Raw genomic sequence first — 18,743 nt, forward strand, 5'->3', positions numbered from 1 at the left:
TAGAGACACAAAGAGAAGGAGCTGCTTCTGCGTCTATCTGTCTGTCCCATAACACCAGGCTGGCAGGCTGGCACACTGAGGGGTGCCTCTGTGTGTGGCCTGTACATTGGCACACACAGGGGCTTTACTGGGATGCCTTCCTGAGAGGCGGGCACCGGGCCCAATGTTGACAAAGCCTGGTATGGCCTGCTGTCACCTCATTCTGGGTGCATCTAGTGGAAAGAATCAATTAGACCGTACTACAACAGACCACTTTTATATTTGACTTTTAATCAGTGTGCAGGAGGAGAGCAGGAGCATGGAGAGAGGAAGCAGACCAGTGTGATGAGTGGTGATGATCTGGTTAAATACGGACATGAGAGGGGATCTGATATGAATGTGCTATGAGGAAAGAATAGCACCACAACGGTCAGATTCAGGGAACAGAGAGAGAAGAGGCCCTTTGTGGTGAGCTATCAAAAGCACCTTACGCAACTGCCTGCAAGAAATGTAAAGATGACACATTTCTGGATTCAGAAAACAATCAGGCTTGGTGAAGGGACAGTGAAAAAAATAAAAAACTCAAATCACTTTAAAGTTTTGATGTGGCTGAGGCTGATCTCTTCCTTTGAAAAGTCTCTTTAAGACTTCTTTCTCAGTGTTTTCCGGCCTTGCCACAGGCCTCCTCTGGCAGAGAGGAGGGGAAGAAAGGGAGAGGTGAACAGTGCCTGCCTGCGCACCCTGGGGTTGATGTGGAGATCAGGCTTCAAACAGAATAACTCACCAAAGGGACATCATTCCCCTGTCATTCCTCTCCAGCTTTACAGACATACAGAAAGTGAAAGTTAAGCCTCTTCTTTCAGGCCACTCTTTAGCTAACAGAGATGCACCTGAGCTGCATTTCAGTTACACCAGTAAACTACTGAATGAAGGCAGTAGAAGGTGAATATAGGTGACAGACAAATGAATGTCAGCTGTAGTTTTTACAAACGATCACGAGGCTGTGAGAGGTAGGCAGCTGTGCACATATGGTTACATTTGTTCACTGCTGCTACCACAACTGCCCTACTGTTCATATGGACTAGAATAGATTCATCTGTTACCTCAGTGTTATCTGTATAAAACAGAAAGGTTTTCCAATAGGTCTACAGTCAATTTAAACAGCACAGTGTTATGTAGCTATGAATGTATCAGGTATATGATCAGTATTGGTTGCATCATGAGAATATAACAGCTCAGCTTGTGGTATAAATCCATGCGCTGAGGGAATCCCAAACCACAGAGGGTTCTGCTGTTTCAGTCATTGATTTATAACTCTTAGCTTGGACATCAATCCTGGGGGGCTGTCCCACTGATGCCCCTGTTCCTTTCTTATTCAGGGTGAGTGGCAGATGGACAGATGAGTCCACCAGAGGGGTTGTGCTGTGGTTAAAACCAACGGTCACCGCTTACTGAGACCACACAATCAACCCCAAACCTACACTATTCAGTCCACACAATTGGGCTTTGGTTTGAACATCAAAGTAGCAGAGTATTTGAGGTGAAATATGTCACTCTGAATAAAGTGGTTTGAATGTGTGAGTTCTGTCTGGTGCTGATAGACTATTCCCTATGGTACACGCTGTGGTGTTGACAGTAGCCTGCTGTGCAGTTGTCTCTTTACAGCAGCCATGGTGATGCCATACTAATGAGTTGATGCTATTTCTGCTCCATGAGATGTGTAACCAGCTATGCACCAGTCCAGTACAACATCAGATTCAATGAAGATTCCACTCCACCCACTGACAGGCTTATGATGTTCACATCAAAGATGTACCGCATACATACGCACAGAGACACAAACAAACTCATAGAAGTCAATAACAAGATGTAAACAAGTCTTACCTTCCTTTCCAAACAATGCTTCTCAAATGTTCTCTCGCAGTGTTCAGAGACCAAGGTCTGGAAGTAAACACAGAAAGTCAAGAGAAGATGAAAAAGTTCAGGAGTCAGACACAAAATAAACCCATCAGAGTATTATTGTTACCCACATGAAAAAAAGACATAGTATACTACGGTATAAATATAGTATTCACTGTAGTGTTTTTGCCGACTTTACTGTAGTATTCACGGTAGTACACTGTAGTATTTACAGTTAACTATATTATAACTACTGTAGTAAAAGAAAACTGTAGTACATACTATAGTAACCCTTAAGAAAAAAGATCGCAGTTAGAGTGCAATATAACGGCAGTACACTGCAGTATAACTAAAGTTAGAGTGCAGTATAACTGCAGTATGCTGCAAATACTGCGTCCAAAATAACACCGTTTTTTTACTGTAGTAATGTTGCAGTATAGATTCATCTGTTATCTCAGTGTTATCTGTATAAAAGAGACAGGTTTTCCAATAGGTCTACAGTCAATTTAAACAGCACAGTGTTATGTAGCTAGGAATGTATCAGGTATGTGATCAGTATTGGGTTTACTGTGTCCAAAATACCACAGTCGACTGCAGTTACTGCACTTTTAAAACTATAATCTTTTTATGTAAGGGAATTAATGTAGTGTTTTGGCGGATTGTAGTATACTGTAGTATTTACTGTAGTTTTCTTTGTGGATTGTAGTATACTGTAGTATCCACTGTAGTGTTTTTGCGTACATTACTGTAGTATTACTGTCGTGTTTTTGTTTTATTATCTTTGACCAAAAAATTGAGGCTTTTTCTTTGAGGAAATATTATTTTCTATAACCTGTTAGGAACACAGTATATGGTCTATAATTGGCATGTAGGTTTCTCAATGATGGATGGCAGAAATTGCGATATGGGGGAGGGGATTAGGCAGGGTGTATGCAAATTAAGTACTGTAGTATTGACTATAGTTAAAAAAGTTTTTTTGCCGACATTACTGTATTATTTGCTACTGTGTTTTTTGCAGATAGTACTGTAGTATTTACTATAGTATTCTACAGTATACTACAACATTCAATAGTAAGTACTACACATGATCGAGGGATACTACAGTGTGAAGTATACTACTCTACGGAATACTACAGTTTACTACAGAATTCTATAGTAAACTGTAGTATTTTTTCGTGTGGGTAGTTAAAACAACTGTCTTTGTCTCCCTGTTCGGATGTCAAAGTGAGTGAATGCATCATACTGTTTTCATGCAGCCTATTCCTGATCTGGGATGCGTGTAGACCACATAAAGCAGCCTCTGTCCATACTCCATTCTGGCTCTTTTTGGTGTTCATGCGTTACTCCATTACGGCTTATCCCCAACAGATGCCATACTCTATTGTTGTTCGTCATTAACAGATGCCTTCCACCATTATGATTCCTTCCCAGCAGACGACACTCACAACCACCGCTCCTCCCTCCCAGATGACAGAGAGGTGGATCAAACGTCTGCTTTATGTCTAGATCCTATTTCACTATCAATATCATCAAATACAAAAAAAATATTTTCAGTAGACCAGCTCTAACGTCATGCACCTGTCAAAATGTCTGAGAAACAGAAATATCTCTGAACACACCACGCTCGTTCAATCAGCAAGCTCTTTAAAAACTAGGCTCTACTTCTAAAACTGTCTCCATCTCTAAAATTGTCTGTATGTCTTAAACTATCTATATTTGTTTTCTTTTTAGTGCCTGCTGAAGGCTTTGTTCTGTGCCTGGCTTTGAAGACAAGACGTGTTGACAGTGTTGAAGCTATCTTCTCTTTGTTGTGATTGGCTGGGTGTCAACGTCCAGTGTGTAAACCACTCAGCCACGTTGCCAAACCAAGCTCTTATCTCCATAAATGACAAGACTGAACACCGCACCAAACATTCTATTCCCATCGTACCGGACTCTGACCTACAGCTCTCAGTAATGATATGACTCAACAAACATTTCATTCTTTGTTCTCTGTAAAATAATTCACAGACACTAAGCAAGGGTAGCATTTTGGGAGTGTGTGTGCGCGTGCCTGCGTGTGTGTCAGGGGGTTTGATATTCTAAGAATAACACCTAAGCATCCATGGAGCTCAATGCCAGGGCATGCCAGCCATTCATGGGCATCAAAGGGAGGAGAGGCAGCGCACCTGTCTGTCTGTTTGTCTGTCCATCTCAAGATTCTATATGCCACCCTATGCTGTGTTCTCAAAGGCAGCGATATGAGGCATGTTAACACATGCCTGATAGATACAGGGGAAAGGGACAGGGTGTTCACAACACAAACATATTACTCATGTCAGACAAACCCATATACCCAAAAGGTTTTATTTGGCCTACAAAGACACCCACAGACATCCAGTGAAACACACTTTCAAAAGTAGCTTAAAAACGATTCATTTTCCTCGTCTCACTAAAATAAAAAGATTGACAGTTATAATACAAATAACAGGAGAGAGAGGCAAAGGTTTTAGTGGACGGAGGGTGACAAGGCGATGGGACAACCGCAGCAGAGAGAAAATGCGACACCTGGCCTCGTCCTTGATTCGGATAAAAGGATGATACATCACAAGGTGACAGAGCAAAAAAATGGTCACGACACAGAGGAAGGGGAACGAGAAGAAAAGTCTATTTTTAGTACAAGTAAAAATACTATTCTCCATCAGTTATTGTCCCTCGCTGCACTGCAACGTGAGATCTCATTGTTAGAAACATTCTCATATTTTCAGGACTAAAACTACATAGGAATTAAAAATGTTTCAGTGCACAATCCCCTACATGTAATCAGAGGTGGAGTGACTTCGGAGTGTAACTGCCTGATACAGCGGTCTTTCAGCAGTTTGATTGTCATCAGGTCTGACTTAGAGGAAGCATCAGGCCGTGTTTCTGTGATTGGGTATGTTATCCTTCTCAACCACACCCCTGATTGATTTCAGTGGAGGAGAATGTTGTTCCTCTCCCCCTATTGACTCCACAACCCTTTCTCTCCCCCAATTAAGAGTTCAATGAGCAGAGCTGCGACTGGACTACTCAATTAGTACTGTCTCCATGCCAATCCTTCCCTCACTATTCCACCCTCACTCTCTCTTCCCCTCTGCCTCTATCGCTCCATCCATTCCCAGATATTGCTAAGTTATAGTTCAACAACTATTGTGTCTGTGATGATGCACAACGTGGCTTTAGGGGGTCTGATGATCACAAGGTTAACTAATGGATCTCACACTTCATCAAACACAACCAGAGGGGGGAATTCCTAATCTCTTGACCTAATTATGATGAATATTAAACAAAACACCTGAAGCTCAGTTTTCAAACTAATCTGTCATTGAAATGTATGAGGCAAAATATCAGAGCGTATCTAACTAGCCTACGTGCTAATCATCCAAGATGGCGTAGCAGTCAGATGTCTTTGTCTTTGTCCTGTCGTGTCCCTTGTATATATATTTTCACATCTTTTTCTTCGCATATCTTTAAAAAATATTTTCCTAAACCTCAACTTCTAAATAACTCTCATGCAACCCGCCTCACCCAATGTTGCGTGGATCTGGAATCCCTCAACTGAAGCTAGCCAGCTAACTACCTACCAGCTATCAGTCAGCAAACCATTACTAGCGGTCATCTGCTAACCTTTAGCTCGGAAAACTCTCACCAGTTCGAACAACGTGACTCAAACCAGAGCATAACGGACCTATTATTATTATTTAATTTTTTCCCCCATACCCCTGGATTCCTACCGCAAACTCTGAACATTTTCATCTGGATCTTCGCAACTAGCTAACCGCAAACTCCTGGCTAGCGTTTCCATCCCGGAGCAAGCACCAATTAGCCTGAAGCTAGCCCGGTCAGGGCTCCTGTGCTACCCCCGAAGCCCACTCCTGGGCTACAATATCCGGACCCTTTCTACTGCCGGTACGGGGCACGGAACCCCGTCGATCCTCTACGACTGGAATACCGACATAATCTGCCCGAGGATTCCAACAGGCCCCTCAGGCGCGACGTCCACTGAAGGCCCATTCTGCTAACCGCAGCCTACTAGCTACCTAGAGCTACTTGGAACCCTACTAATTCCACGACTGGTCTATCGACGTCACCGCACGAAGAGGCAAAAACAGACTTACCCCGATTGCGACGTCCCCCAAAGGCTAACTTGCTAGTCCCGGTCTGTTAACTGCTAGCTTGCTTGCCCCGGTCTGCTAACTGCTAGCTTGCTTGCCCCGCTCTGCCAACTGCTTGCTTGCTAACCCGGTCTGCTAACTGTTAGCTTGTTTAGCCCCGGTCTACTAACTGTTAGCTTGTTAGCGTTGGCCTGCTAAGTGTCTGAATCGCCGTGTCCCCAGTCAGCCCAACCACTCACTGGACCCATATGTTCACTTGGCTACGCATGCCTCTCTCTAATATCAATATGCCTCGTCCATTACTGTCCTGGTTAGTGATTACTGTCTTATTTCACTGTAGAGCCTCTAGCCCTGCTCAATATGCCTTAACCAACCATGTTGTTCCACCTCCTACATATGCGATGACATCACCTGGTTTAAACGTCTCTAGAGACTATATCTCTCTCATCATTACTCAATGCCTAGGTTTACCTCCAATGTACTCACATCCTACCTTACCTTTGTATGTACACTATGCCTTGAATCTATGCTGTCGTGCCCAGAAACCTGCTTCTTTTACTCTCTGTTTCCGAACGTGCTAGACGGCCAGTTCATATAGCCTTTAGCCGTACCCTTATCCTACTTCTCCTCTGTTCCTCTGGTGATGTGGAGGTTAATCCAGGTCCTGCAGTGCCTAGCTCCACTCTCAATCCCCAGGTGCTCTCATTTGTTGACTTCTGTAACCGTAAAAGCCTTGGTTTCATGCATGTTAACATTAGAAGCCTACTCCCTAAGTTTGTTTCACTCACTGCTTTAGCACACTCTGCCAACCCGGATGTCTTAGCCGTGTCTGAATCCTGGCTTAGGAAAACCACCAAAAACCCTGAAATCTCCATCGCTAACTATAACATTTTCCGCCAAGATAGAACTGCCAAAGGGGGCGGTGTTGCAATCTATTGCAAAGATAGCCTGCAGAGTTCTGTATTATTATCCAAGTCTGTACCCAAACAATTCGAGCTTCTACTTCTAAAAATTCACCTTTCCAGAAACAAGTCTCTCACTGTTGCCGCTTGCTATAGACCTCCCTCTGCCCCCAGCTGTGCCCTCGATACCATATGTGAATTGATTGCCCCCCATCTATCTTCTGAGCTCGTGCTACTAGGTGACCTAAACTGGGACATGCTTAACACCCCGGCCATCGTACAATCTAAGCTCGATACCCTCAATCTCACACAAATTATCAATGAACCTAGCAGGTACAACCCCAAATCCGTAAACATGGGCACCCTCATAGATGTCATCCTAACTAACTCGCCCTCCAAATACACCTCTGCTGTTTTCAATCAAGATCTCAGCGATCACTGCCTCATTGCCTGCAACCGTAATGGGTCTGCAACCAAACGACCACCTCTCATCACTATCAAACGCTCCCTAAAACACTTCTGCGAGCAGGCCGTTCTAATCGACCTGGCCGGGGTATCCTGGAATGACATTGACCTCATCCCGTCAGTAGATGATGCCTGGCTATTCTTTAAAAGTGCCTTCCTCGCCATCTTAAATAAGCATGCCCCACTCAAAAAAATGTAGAACTAGGAATAGATATAGTCCTTGGTTCACTCCAGACCTGTCTGCCCTTGACCAGCACAAAAACATCCTGTGGCGTTCTGCATTAGCATCGAATAGCCCCCGTGATATGCAACTTTTCAGGGAAGTTAGGAACAAATATACACATGCAGTTAGAAAAGCTAAGGCTAGCTTTTTCAAACAGAAATTTGCATCCTGTAATACTAACTAAAATAAGTTCTGGGACACTGTAAAGTCCATGGAGAATAAGAGCACCTCCTCCCAGCTGCCCACTACTCTGAGGCTAGGAAACACTGTTACCACCGATAAATCCACTATAATTGAGAATTTCAATAAGCATTTCTCTACGGCTGGCCATGCTTTCCACCTGGCTACCCCTACCCCGGTCAACTGCCCGGCACCCTCCACAGCAACCCGCCAAAGCTCCCACCATTTCTACTTCATCCAAATCCAGATAGCTGATGTTCTGAAAGAGCTGCAAAATCTGGACCCATACAAATCAGCTGGGCTAGACAATCTGGAACCTCTCTTTCTAAAATTATCTGCCGAAATTGTTGCAACCCATAAAACTAGCCTATTCAACCACTCTTTCTTATCGTTTGAGATTCCCAAAGATTGGAAAGCTGCCGCGGTCATCCCCCTCTTCAAAGGGGGTGACACTCTAGACCCAAACTGCTACATACCTATATGTATCCTACCCTGTCTTTCTAAGGTCTTCGAAAGCCAAGTTAACAAACAGATTACCGACCATTTCGAATCGCACCGTACCTTCTCTGCTATGCAATCTGGTTTCAGAGCTGGTCATGGGTGCACTTCAGCCATGCTCAAGGTCCTAAACGACATCATAACTGCCATCGATAAGAGACATTACTGTGCAGCCGTATTCATCGACCTGGCCAAGGCTTTTGACTCTGTCAATCACCACATTCTTATTGGCAGACTCGACAGCCTTGGATTCTCAAATGATTGCCTCACCTGGTTCACCAACTACTTCTCTGATAGAGTTCAGTGTGTCAAATCGGAGGGCCTGTTGTCCGGACCTCTGGCAGTCTCTATGGGTGTGCCACAGGGTTCAATTCTCGGGCCGACTCTCTTCTCTGTACACATCAATGATGTTGCTTTTGCTGCTGGTGATTCTCTGATCCACCTCTACGCAGACGACACCATTCTGTATACTTCTGGCCCCTCTTTGGACACTGTGTTAACTAACCTCCAGATGAGCTTCAATGCCATACAACTCTCCTTCCGTGGCCTCCAACTGTTCTTAAACGCAAGTAAAACTAAATGCATGCTATTCAATCGATCACTGCCCGCACCTGCTCGCCCGTCCAGCATCACTACTCTGGACGGTTCTGACTTAGAATATGTGGACAACTACAAATACCTGGGTGTCTGGTTAGACTGTAAACTCTCCTTCCAGACTCACATTAAGCATCTCCAATCCAAAATTAAATCTAGAATCGGCTTCCTATATCGCAACAAAGCATCCGTCACTCATGCTGCCAAACATACCCTCGTAAAACTGACCATCCTACCGATCCTCGACTTCGGTGATGTCATCTATAAAATAGCCTCCAACACTCTACTCAACAAACTGGATGCAGTTTATCACAGCACCATCCATTTTGTCACCAAAGCCCCATACACTACCCACCATTGCGACCTGTATGCTCTCGTTGGTTGGCCCTCGCTTCATACTCGTTGCCAAACCCACTGGCTACAGGTTATCTACAAGTCTCTGCTAGGTAAAGCCATGCCTTATCTCAGCTCACTGATCACCATAGCAGCACCCACTCGTAGTACGCACTCCAGCAGGTATATCTCACTGGTCACCCCCAAAGCCAATTCCTCCTTTGGTCGTCTTTCCTTCCAGTTCTCTGCTGCCAATGACTGGAACGAACTGCAACAATCTCTGAAGCTGGAGACTCATATCTCCCTCACTAGCTTTAAGCACCAGCTGTCAGAGCAGCTCACAGATCACTGCACCTGTACATAGCCCATCTATAATTAGCCCATCTGTAAACATCTACCTACCTCATCCCCATACTGTATTTATTTATTTATCTTGCTCCTTTGCACCCCAGTATCTCTACTTGCACATTCATCTTCTGCACATCTACCATTCCAGTGTTTAATTGCTATATTGTAATTACCTCGCCACCATGGCCTATTTATTGCCTTAACTTACCTCATTTGCACTCAGTGTATATAGACTAATTTTCTTTTGTTCTACTGTATTATTGACTGTATGTTTTGTTTATTCCATGTGTAACTCTGTGTTGTTGTATGTGTCGAATTGCTTTGCTTTATCTTGGCCAGGTCGCAGTGGCAAATGAGAACTTGTTCTCAACTAGCCTACCTGGTTAAATAAAGGTGAAATTAAAAAAAATTTAAAACCAAGCAGAGCAAAGAATATTGAGGCTTAAATCAGAAAGAGAAGATTAGACAGACAGGGATGAGAGAGCCCACATTTTTCCGTCCCTTAATCTGTCCACCTTGGGGGCCCTTAACCAAAGCAGTTCAGTTACAGGTCAGAGGCCCTAATGCACCAAGTACTAAACCGCTAATCCCCATGCTTTAGTGGAGTGAAAAATCCAATTTTAGAGATCTGTAATTCCATAAACCTTATTAGGCACCACAATGGCTGGACCAGGCAGGGAGTGGAAAGGAGGGAACGGGGAAGAAGATGACAGACTTGGGCAGGGACCTCTCAACACTGGGAGAAAGAGAGAGAAAAGTCAGGGGGAAATTGGGAGAAATGGAAATGAACAACCTGGCCACAGAGCATTTCATATTATTCTTTACGGAAATCTAAGACACTCAATTTAGTATGATATGTTACGTTTAATTTGATATGTATTCATTTGTGGTTGTCCATCACCCATTTTGTATAATATTACAATTCGATCATATGTAACGAATTAGCAAAATGTACAATATGTTACAAATTTGCAAAATGTATGATATGTTAAGAATTATATCTAGGTGGTTAGGTGGATAATGTTAGCTAGTTGGCTAATGTTAGCTAGGCTAAGGGTTAGAGATTAGGGTTAAGGTTAAGTTTAGGAGTTAGGTTAAAGGGTTAAGGTTAGGGGAAGGGTTTGGGAAGGGTTAGCTAACATGCTAGTAGTTGCAAAGTAGCTGAAAAGTATTTAGAAGTTAAAAAGTTGCTAATTAGCTCAAATGCTAAAGTTGTCCATGATGAGATTCAAACTCACAACTTTTGGGTTGCTAGACATCTGCATTATTCGCCTACTCATCCACCCCAACCAACCAACCTAATTACATTTTTGCCTTAAGTAACCATATGTCTTATGTAACCATACCAAACATAACATAACATACTAATTTGAGTGTCCCGGATTTAAATGTACTATGTTACATCTAGTCTATGAGACCAGGCTCAAATCAATGATGAGACGAAGCACACAGCTATTGGAGAAAATCGTGTCAGAAGCAGTTGTAATCTTGTTACTCGTATAAGTAGCTGAGTATTTGCTGTGGGCCCCTCAGGAATGCTACCAAATAGATTTGCAGATGTGCATAGGCCTACAGCTGTCTAAATGATGAACCACTGAATCATTACGAGAACCCATTCATCATTTACCTCTTTATCTGCAGTCATCATAACATGGAGTTGTAATGAAAATAGACAAACCTTCACTTGGTATGTTACAATATCTTCAAGCAGCAAAAGCTAAAATCTAGGTTTCAGCAATGCTATCATTTGGACCCAGCAGCACCCCAAATGACTATTTAAATGCTCAAAGATGAGAAAACACGGGGAACTCATTGTCTCTGTCAGTAACATCACTCAGTCCTAATCCTATCACCTTTCTTCTCTTCTCCCTGTTGCTTACCATGGCGCCTTTAATATTGGTTCCAATTGCACCACTGCATCCTGTACTCATTTAATCATAGCATCGATGGACCACTTAGCGCCACTGTTATCTGAGAGCTGACATCGATTGTTGTCCCTCCCTGTTGTCCAAGAGGGAGGAGGGAAGGGAGGGTGTGTTTGTTTCAGGTTTGGGGTCAATTCCAATTTAATTAGAAATTCGGAATTGGAATTGTAAAAACATTTAATCTTTGGAATTGAACTGGAATTCAATATTTTTACATTTGTCAGTTCATGGAATTAATGCACATAGTATCAAACCTTGATGGTAAGATATTTTTTAAATAATTTAAACATGTATTCCAGCATAGTTACATAGGCTGTCTGAACAGTTGCATGATCAGCCTGAAAGCCTAAGGGAATTTTATTCTTGGAATGTGTATAACAATGGAATTCAGAGGAATTGAGTTATCTCTGAATTCAAAGACTGACCTGGAATTTGAATTGATTGACATGGAAGTTACAGGGAGAGAGAGAATTGAAATAAAATAGAATTTGTGGAATTGACCACAACCCTGGTTTGTTTGGTGCTACTGTCTTAATGGGGACCACAGTCAGTATGCAGAGAGAGAGGTATGAAATAGTAATGATGAAGATGGGTAGCTAGAAAATAACATAATGTTGAAAATGGGGGTGGCAGTGATGCAGAAGATGATGATGACCATGATGGTAATTGGGATGATGATAAGGATGCTTGTGCCTTGTGGCCTCAACAAAAGCATCTCATACTCAGAAGGGTTTCCGACCTCAAGATTTCTGCTCTTAAAAATATGAGTGAAACTTTCAAAGTTCATTTCATAAATAATTCAAAACCATGACGCCAAGGAAAAACTGATCAGAGGACGTCACAAAAGCAGCGATCTAGTTGAAATCAAAGGCATGAATCTCACTGACAACACTAGTGATTGATATGTCCAGTGAAAGATGCAGGACTCTGAAGTCTCCACTCCGGAGCTGACTGGATGGGTGTAATTATATTTCAATGCAGGATACCTACATTGCAGCACCGCTCACATAGATAGCAGATTGAAATTACATTGCACAAGCCTCCAGACATACAGCATACACAGAAGATTGCAAACACACACACATACACTCACCGGACAGAATTTTAGGTACATCCATATAGTACTGGGGCTGCAGGGTGGCCTACTGGTTAGAGCGTTGGACTAGTAATCGAAAGGTTGCAAGTTCAAATCCCCGAGCTGACAAGGTACAAATCTGTTGTTCTGCCCCTGAACAAGGCAGTTAACCCACTGTTCCTAGGCCATCATTGAAAATAAGAATTTGTTCTTAACTGACCTGCCTAGTTAAATAAAGGTAAAAAAAAATTGTTAAAAACTCTTTGCCTCCATAACAGCCTGAATTCTTTGGGGCATGGATTCTACAAGTCGGAAACGTTCCTCAGGGATGTTGGTCCATGCTGACACGATGACATAACGCAGTTGCTGCAGATTGGACGGCGGTACACCTGCGCCACCAGACACTACCGTTCATATCAGGCAGGATGGGTCCATAGACTCATGCTGCATATGCTAAATCCTGACTCTACCATCAGCATGACTCAACAGGAAACAAGATTCATTGGACCAGGTGATGTTTTTCCACTCCTCAATTGTCCAGTGTTGGTGATCACGTGCCCACTGGAACCGCTTCTTCTTGTTTTTCGCGGATAGGAGTGGGACCCGCTGTGGTTGTCTTCTACAATAGCCCATCCGTGACAAGGCTCGACGAGTTGTGTGTTATGAGATGTCGTTTTGCACACCACTGTTGTACTGCGCCGTTATTTGTCTGTTTGTGGCCCGCCTGTTAGCTTGCACAACTCTTGCCATTCTCTTTTGACCTTTCTCACCAAGGAGCAGTTTTCACCGTTCTCTGTTAACCCTAGTCACTGTCGTGCATGAAAAGCCCAGGAGGATGGCCGTTTCTGAGATACTGGATCCAGCGTGCCTGGTACTGACGATCATATCAGGCTCAAAGTCACTTAGGTCACTCGTTTTGCCAATTCTAACATTCAATACTGTTCTAACAAACAGTAACTGAATGCCACGATGCCTGTCTGCTTGCTTTATACAGCAAGCCACAGCCACGTGACTCACTGTCTGTAGGAGCGATCCATTTTCTTGAACTGGGTGGTGTACCTAATAAACGGGCCGATGAGTGTATATAAACACACATCTTTTCTTTATCTCTTCCTCTCTTACACATTCTCATGCTTCTCTCTTTGGACATCATCAGAAAAGTGGCACTTCAAAACCTTAATCAAAGAGGCCATCCTCCTGAGGTCTACAGTATTTAACATTCTGTAACCAATTATGTCCACTGTTACTTGAAATGATTAACACAGCCATTCACAAACCTTAATTTGGAAGTGATTTAAATACAGCACTAATTTAGCTTTTTTATATTTATCACCCACTGTCTTTGATAAACACAGATATTAATCTCATTAAAAAAAATATGTCATCCCATCATGAAACTTACTTACCCAAATTGGTAAATCTGGACCAAAGCGGGTTCCTTAAAAAATAAATACCCTCAGATAACCTCCGTCGTCTATTACATATCTTACATGCTTCATCAGAAACCAAAGCACCTTGGACAGTTCTAGCTCTCGATGCAGAACAATCATTTTGATAGACTAGAATGATCATATCTTTGGTCAGTTTTGGAACATATGGGACTTGGCTCCAATTTCATTAATTTAATCAAAATACTTTATGCCAATTCCTCAGCCATAGTAATAACAGTCAGTACCTGCTCTGTTCCGTTCAGAATAACTGGGAGTAGCAGGCAAGGTGATCTCATCTCACCTCTCCTATTTTTATGGTCTATGGAGCCCCTGACCAAGGCAATTCGACAATCGAAAGAAATTACACCAATATCTCTCAATTCTACAGATCACGTCATTTCACTTTACGCCGACGATATCTTACTTTATCTTGACAATTTATCTCAATCGCTCCCAGAAGCTTTGAAGATCATAGACAAATTCAGCTTCATCTGAAATTATCAAATCAATTCTATCTGACCTCAGTAGATGGACTAATATCACAGTTGCTTCAACCGACAGAATATCTATTGTCAAAATAAATATATTACCACGGCTGAATTTCTGTAGTTCACTGGTTCCCTTGTCTCCACCTTCTGGCTATTGGGATAAAATTCATAGCGCGGTTTCAAAATGTACATGGCAAGGTAAGCGATCCTAGATAGAATGAACAAACTTGCATGTACGAGGACTATCCGTCCTAAACTTTAAATGGTATTTCCAGGCACTAGCATTTCATCCCATCCTAAATTGATTTAGACATGATTCTTCCACCCCCTGGCTGAGAATAGAGATAAATAGGTTGTCTCCTATTGCTGGTTGGTAGCAAAACAGAGCCTTTTATTTGGCGACCCAAAAGCACACGGCACAAACTAACACGAAATACAAATAAGGGTTTAACATAACCCAGCTTAACCAGCCTAACATGCGCATACATGAACAGATAAACAATACCACACAAAGACATGGGGAAAACACATAATGAGGGAAATGAGAACCAGGTGTGTGGAAAAATGAGACAAAACAAATGGAAAATGAAAAATGGATCAGTGATGGCTAGAAGACCGGCGACTTCGACTGCCGAACACCGCCCGAACAAGAAGAGGCATCGGCTTTGGCAGAAGTCGTGACATTAAAAATAAATGATCTGGGCTTACGAAAGGGCTGATCTCTATAATATATAAACAACTTCTGGAAAGCTTATATTCTGAGCTAATCATAAAAAATTATGGTCCAGGGTAAAGGTAACCCTTTAACTAGAACAGAATATGTACCATCAACTTATACATTTGAAGGATGTTCACAGACTATTTAACACCAAGGAAATGTTTTACGATGAAATTGGCCCATACTCCCAACTGTTCACTGTGTCCCAAAAATCAGGTAGGCACATTCCTTCATATGATGTGGGAGTGCCCTGCAGTTAAACGCTTCTGGGGAAATGTTTACGAAATTCATTTTGAAGTGCATGAATGTAAATATTCAATGCTTTGCATCGATTAACAATGGTAGCTCCTTGAATTTCTCAATCAATATGAAACGATTACTGCTGGCAGCCAGCACTGCCGCAAAAAAAGATGTTGGCTCTTGGACGGCAATCACCTCACTCTCTCTCTCTCAATTCGCCAGTGGATACGATTACTATTAGAAATGATAACATTAGAATTATCAAAAGTGAGAATAATTGGTGCTCGTCAAAGAACAATTGACCTGTAACCCTCCAAAACAAAAAAATAACAAAACAAACCAATAAAGAGGCCATCTCAGCTACTATTATTAAAGAGAAGAGCTGCAGGTTGAGATTTAAATAGTTATCTCCAGATACCTTCTCATCACAAGGCCCAGCTCACAGCAGCTCATACCGCTGAACAGGAAACTCAGAGGGGAACAGGAGCACTAGTTAAAGGCCTCACTTATTACATTACCAAACATATTTTCTTAGATGATAAGTAGTATCAGGGTGTAGACAGTCACAATCCTCCAAATCATTCTCAAATTTGAATCATGCTCTTCGCATCTTAGTCTTTGAGTATCATTTCATCACCTCACCACCTTCATCCTCTTGGTAGGCCTATGTTCGACCTAACCAGCTTAATGAAAAGTGGAGGTAAAGTGAGCAGCCACACTAAAGGCAGGAGTCAGACAGCCAGCCATGTCACCTTGAGTTTTGTCACTGTTACCGAAATCTGCCTCCTGTCACTGTACGTGTGTGGTGTGTGTGTGTGCCCCTGTTGGCTGGCTCTGTGATTAGTGTGTCATGGCCTGCCAATATATCTTCCCCCTGGCTGGGAGACACCAGATGTGTCCTGTACTTAATTCAACAACGGTCAATTCTACAGCCTCTACATGCAGAACCTACAGAACATTCTAGATGAATACACATATGCAGAGCTTGGAACCAAACTCTCTCCAAGCACACTCTCGCTTTTTACACATAGCCTACACAAGCAACCCTCTCTGTGGAGTCCATAAGTCCTTTAACGCGTTCACTCTGAGCCACAGCAGACAGCCTTCCAACAGGTCTCCAGGTCAAGACTCCTGCTGAGTGTGTGTGAGGAGAAAGAGAGACAGATCATACAAGGTACTGGGATGTCTACTGTGTGTGTGTGTGTGTGTGTGTGTGTGTGTGTGTGTGTGTGTGTGTGTGTGTGTGTGTGTGTGTGTGTGTGTGTGTGTGTGTGTGTGTGTGTGTGTGTGCGTGTGTATGTATGTATGTGCATGCATGTGTGTACGTAGCCCATGCGTGCATCTGTGCTTGTGCGTATGTGTGGGTGAACTAGCGGAGTGCTTAGGGGTTAGCTGACAGGTAGACAAAACAGGAGCAGCCATCTCCACTCTAGCAGAGAAAAGAGGCCAGTTGATCTGGGGGTTAGATCCAGCCTCCAGCTGCGGAGTGCACAGTAAATAATGAATGTCTTAACCACTGATTTCTGCCACCACTAACCAAAGGCCCTCCATCCCCTCATCCCTCCAGTCAGTAAACAGCAGCCAGCGAGCCAGCCAGCCAGGCAGCCATCCAGTCTCAGCAATAAATATTTCAGGTCCAGGTCAAAACCAGCGCCCTCTACTCTCTATCTCATCACTCAGAGAGCACTCACTACCGCCTGATCCTTTTCACCCATAAAGACACTGACAAAACATTATGTAAACATCTAACCTAGTCTAGCCTACTGCCTGGGATAGTAGAGCGGTTTTTACTGGAACAGAAACAGTATGGTTTTATACACTTCAATCTCACAAAAGTATAAGAAGTTGACACATTTGGAGCAATTCAAACCAGTAACTTCTTTGTATTGTATTGGGATAATTGTTGTGCATGAACACTCATCAATATATCAATTAAAGATCAATTATGTCAATGCGAACCAGAGAGAGAATCGAAAACAATACCGTTACCAAAACTAATACACAAAAAAACATAAACTACACCAAGAACAAGTAGAAGCCATGTCAGTGTTGGCAGAACAAAGCTCTCCAAGATGGATCAATCTCCTAAACTCCACTCTTGATAAACCTGGGGGAAATGGTCAACTTGAGGAAATGACAATTCATCATGTCAGAATAATCTTTAAAACCAGTGCCCTATTATAAAAGAACTGAAACACTCAGCTACTAGGCACAGTATTGGCATCTAATGTCACCCACTACCATGGTACAGTGACTTACTGTATCAATGCCTATAACAAAGCTACATGCCTAATGAAAACGTGACTGTTCATTTATAATGACTTTTCATTTAACGCACCAACTTATAATGAATAGATGGATCCAAACTGCAGATACGTCTATTCCACAACAGCCCAATGAAAAGTCAGATACTTTGTGAAGGAGTTCTCTGCCACATGCATGTGAGTGTCCACATCCTCCTCCACCGTTATGCAGACGAGATGATGATGCTGGTGGAGGTGGTTGTGGAGGTGAGAGTAAATCTAATAGAGGCGAGTGCAATGGAGAGCAAAGGAGAAGTGTAAAGTAAAGTGCAAAGCTACAGTACTGTACCTCGCAGCTGTGCTCCTCAGAAGCGATGTCCCTGGGTGGAGCGGGTGAGGCGACACACACAGGATGCACACAGAGCTCCGTCCGTCAGCTCACACACAGGCATACACCTGCTCTGACCAGTCTTGGACACACTCCTGTCCTGTGCCCTACTATCCGCTCTGCTGGCAGTCTGAGAGTCTAACCCCCACACACCCGCCCACTGTTATAGATGCACACCCAAGTGAAAGGAGGGAGGCGTGGTTTCAGAGGAGATTGATAAAAGAGGGAGGGAAGGAGGAGGAGAGAAGGTCCCTCTATCTACAATTCAATTTCGCCTCACTCCCCTTTTCGCCGCATCTCTGTCTCTCCCTCCCTCTCCCTCTCTATCACATATTGTCTTGCACTTTTTAACGCTCACTCCAACACACTCCTGACATGCTCTAGCTCTATCATTTTCCTACACTCCCTCTGATTTGCAATCTCTCTTTCTCTCTCCCACCCTTCTCTTTTTCTCCCACTCTTTTCTTCCTATATCGTTCTCCTCTCTTTCTAGTTTTCAGTTTCACCTTCTTTTTCTCACTGTCTCTTTCTCTCGCTCCGCTCTCATTCATGTGGCTGTGGTGTGTGTGTGAGTGAATCAGGGCAGCTCTGGCCATCTGTTGGAGCATGTGTGTTTCACCTATTCACAGGCTCATAAAGGCAGGGCCAGGGAGAGGAGAGAGAGAAAGGAAGGGGAGGGAAC

The 18,743-nt window shown here is 43.1% G+C and overlaps 1 protein-coding gene across 1 annotated transcript in view; it reads right to left on the minus strand.

Annotated features, from left to right (window-relative positions):
- LOC106582903 (extracellular sulfatase Sulf-2) overlaps window positions 1-18,493 on the minus strand; it is a 61,972-nt gene extending 43,479 nt beyond the window's left edge. Inside the window, exons 1-2 of the mRNA XM_014166501.3 lie at window positions 18,023-18,493; window positions 1,864-1,920 (exon numbers count right to left, since the gene is read on the minus strand). The gene's annotated coding sequence lies outside the window, so the exon portion shown is untranslated. The remainder of the gene's footprint in view (window positions 1-1,863; window positions 1,921-18,022) is intronic.
- Between the last annotated feature and the right edge of the window lie 250 nt (window positions 18,494-18,743).

This window comes from Salmo salar, chromosome 22 (assembly GCF_965601325.2).
Source record: "Salmo salar chromosome 22, fSalSal1, whole genome shotgun sequence".
Lineage (NCBI taxonomy): Eukaryota > Metazoa > Chordata > Actinopteri > Salmoniformes > Salmonidae > Salmo > Salmo salar.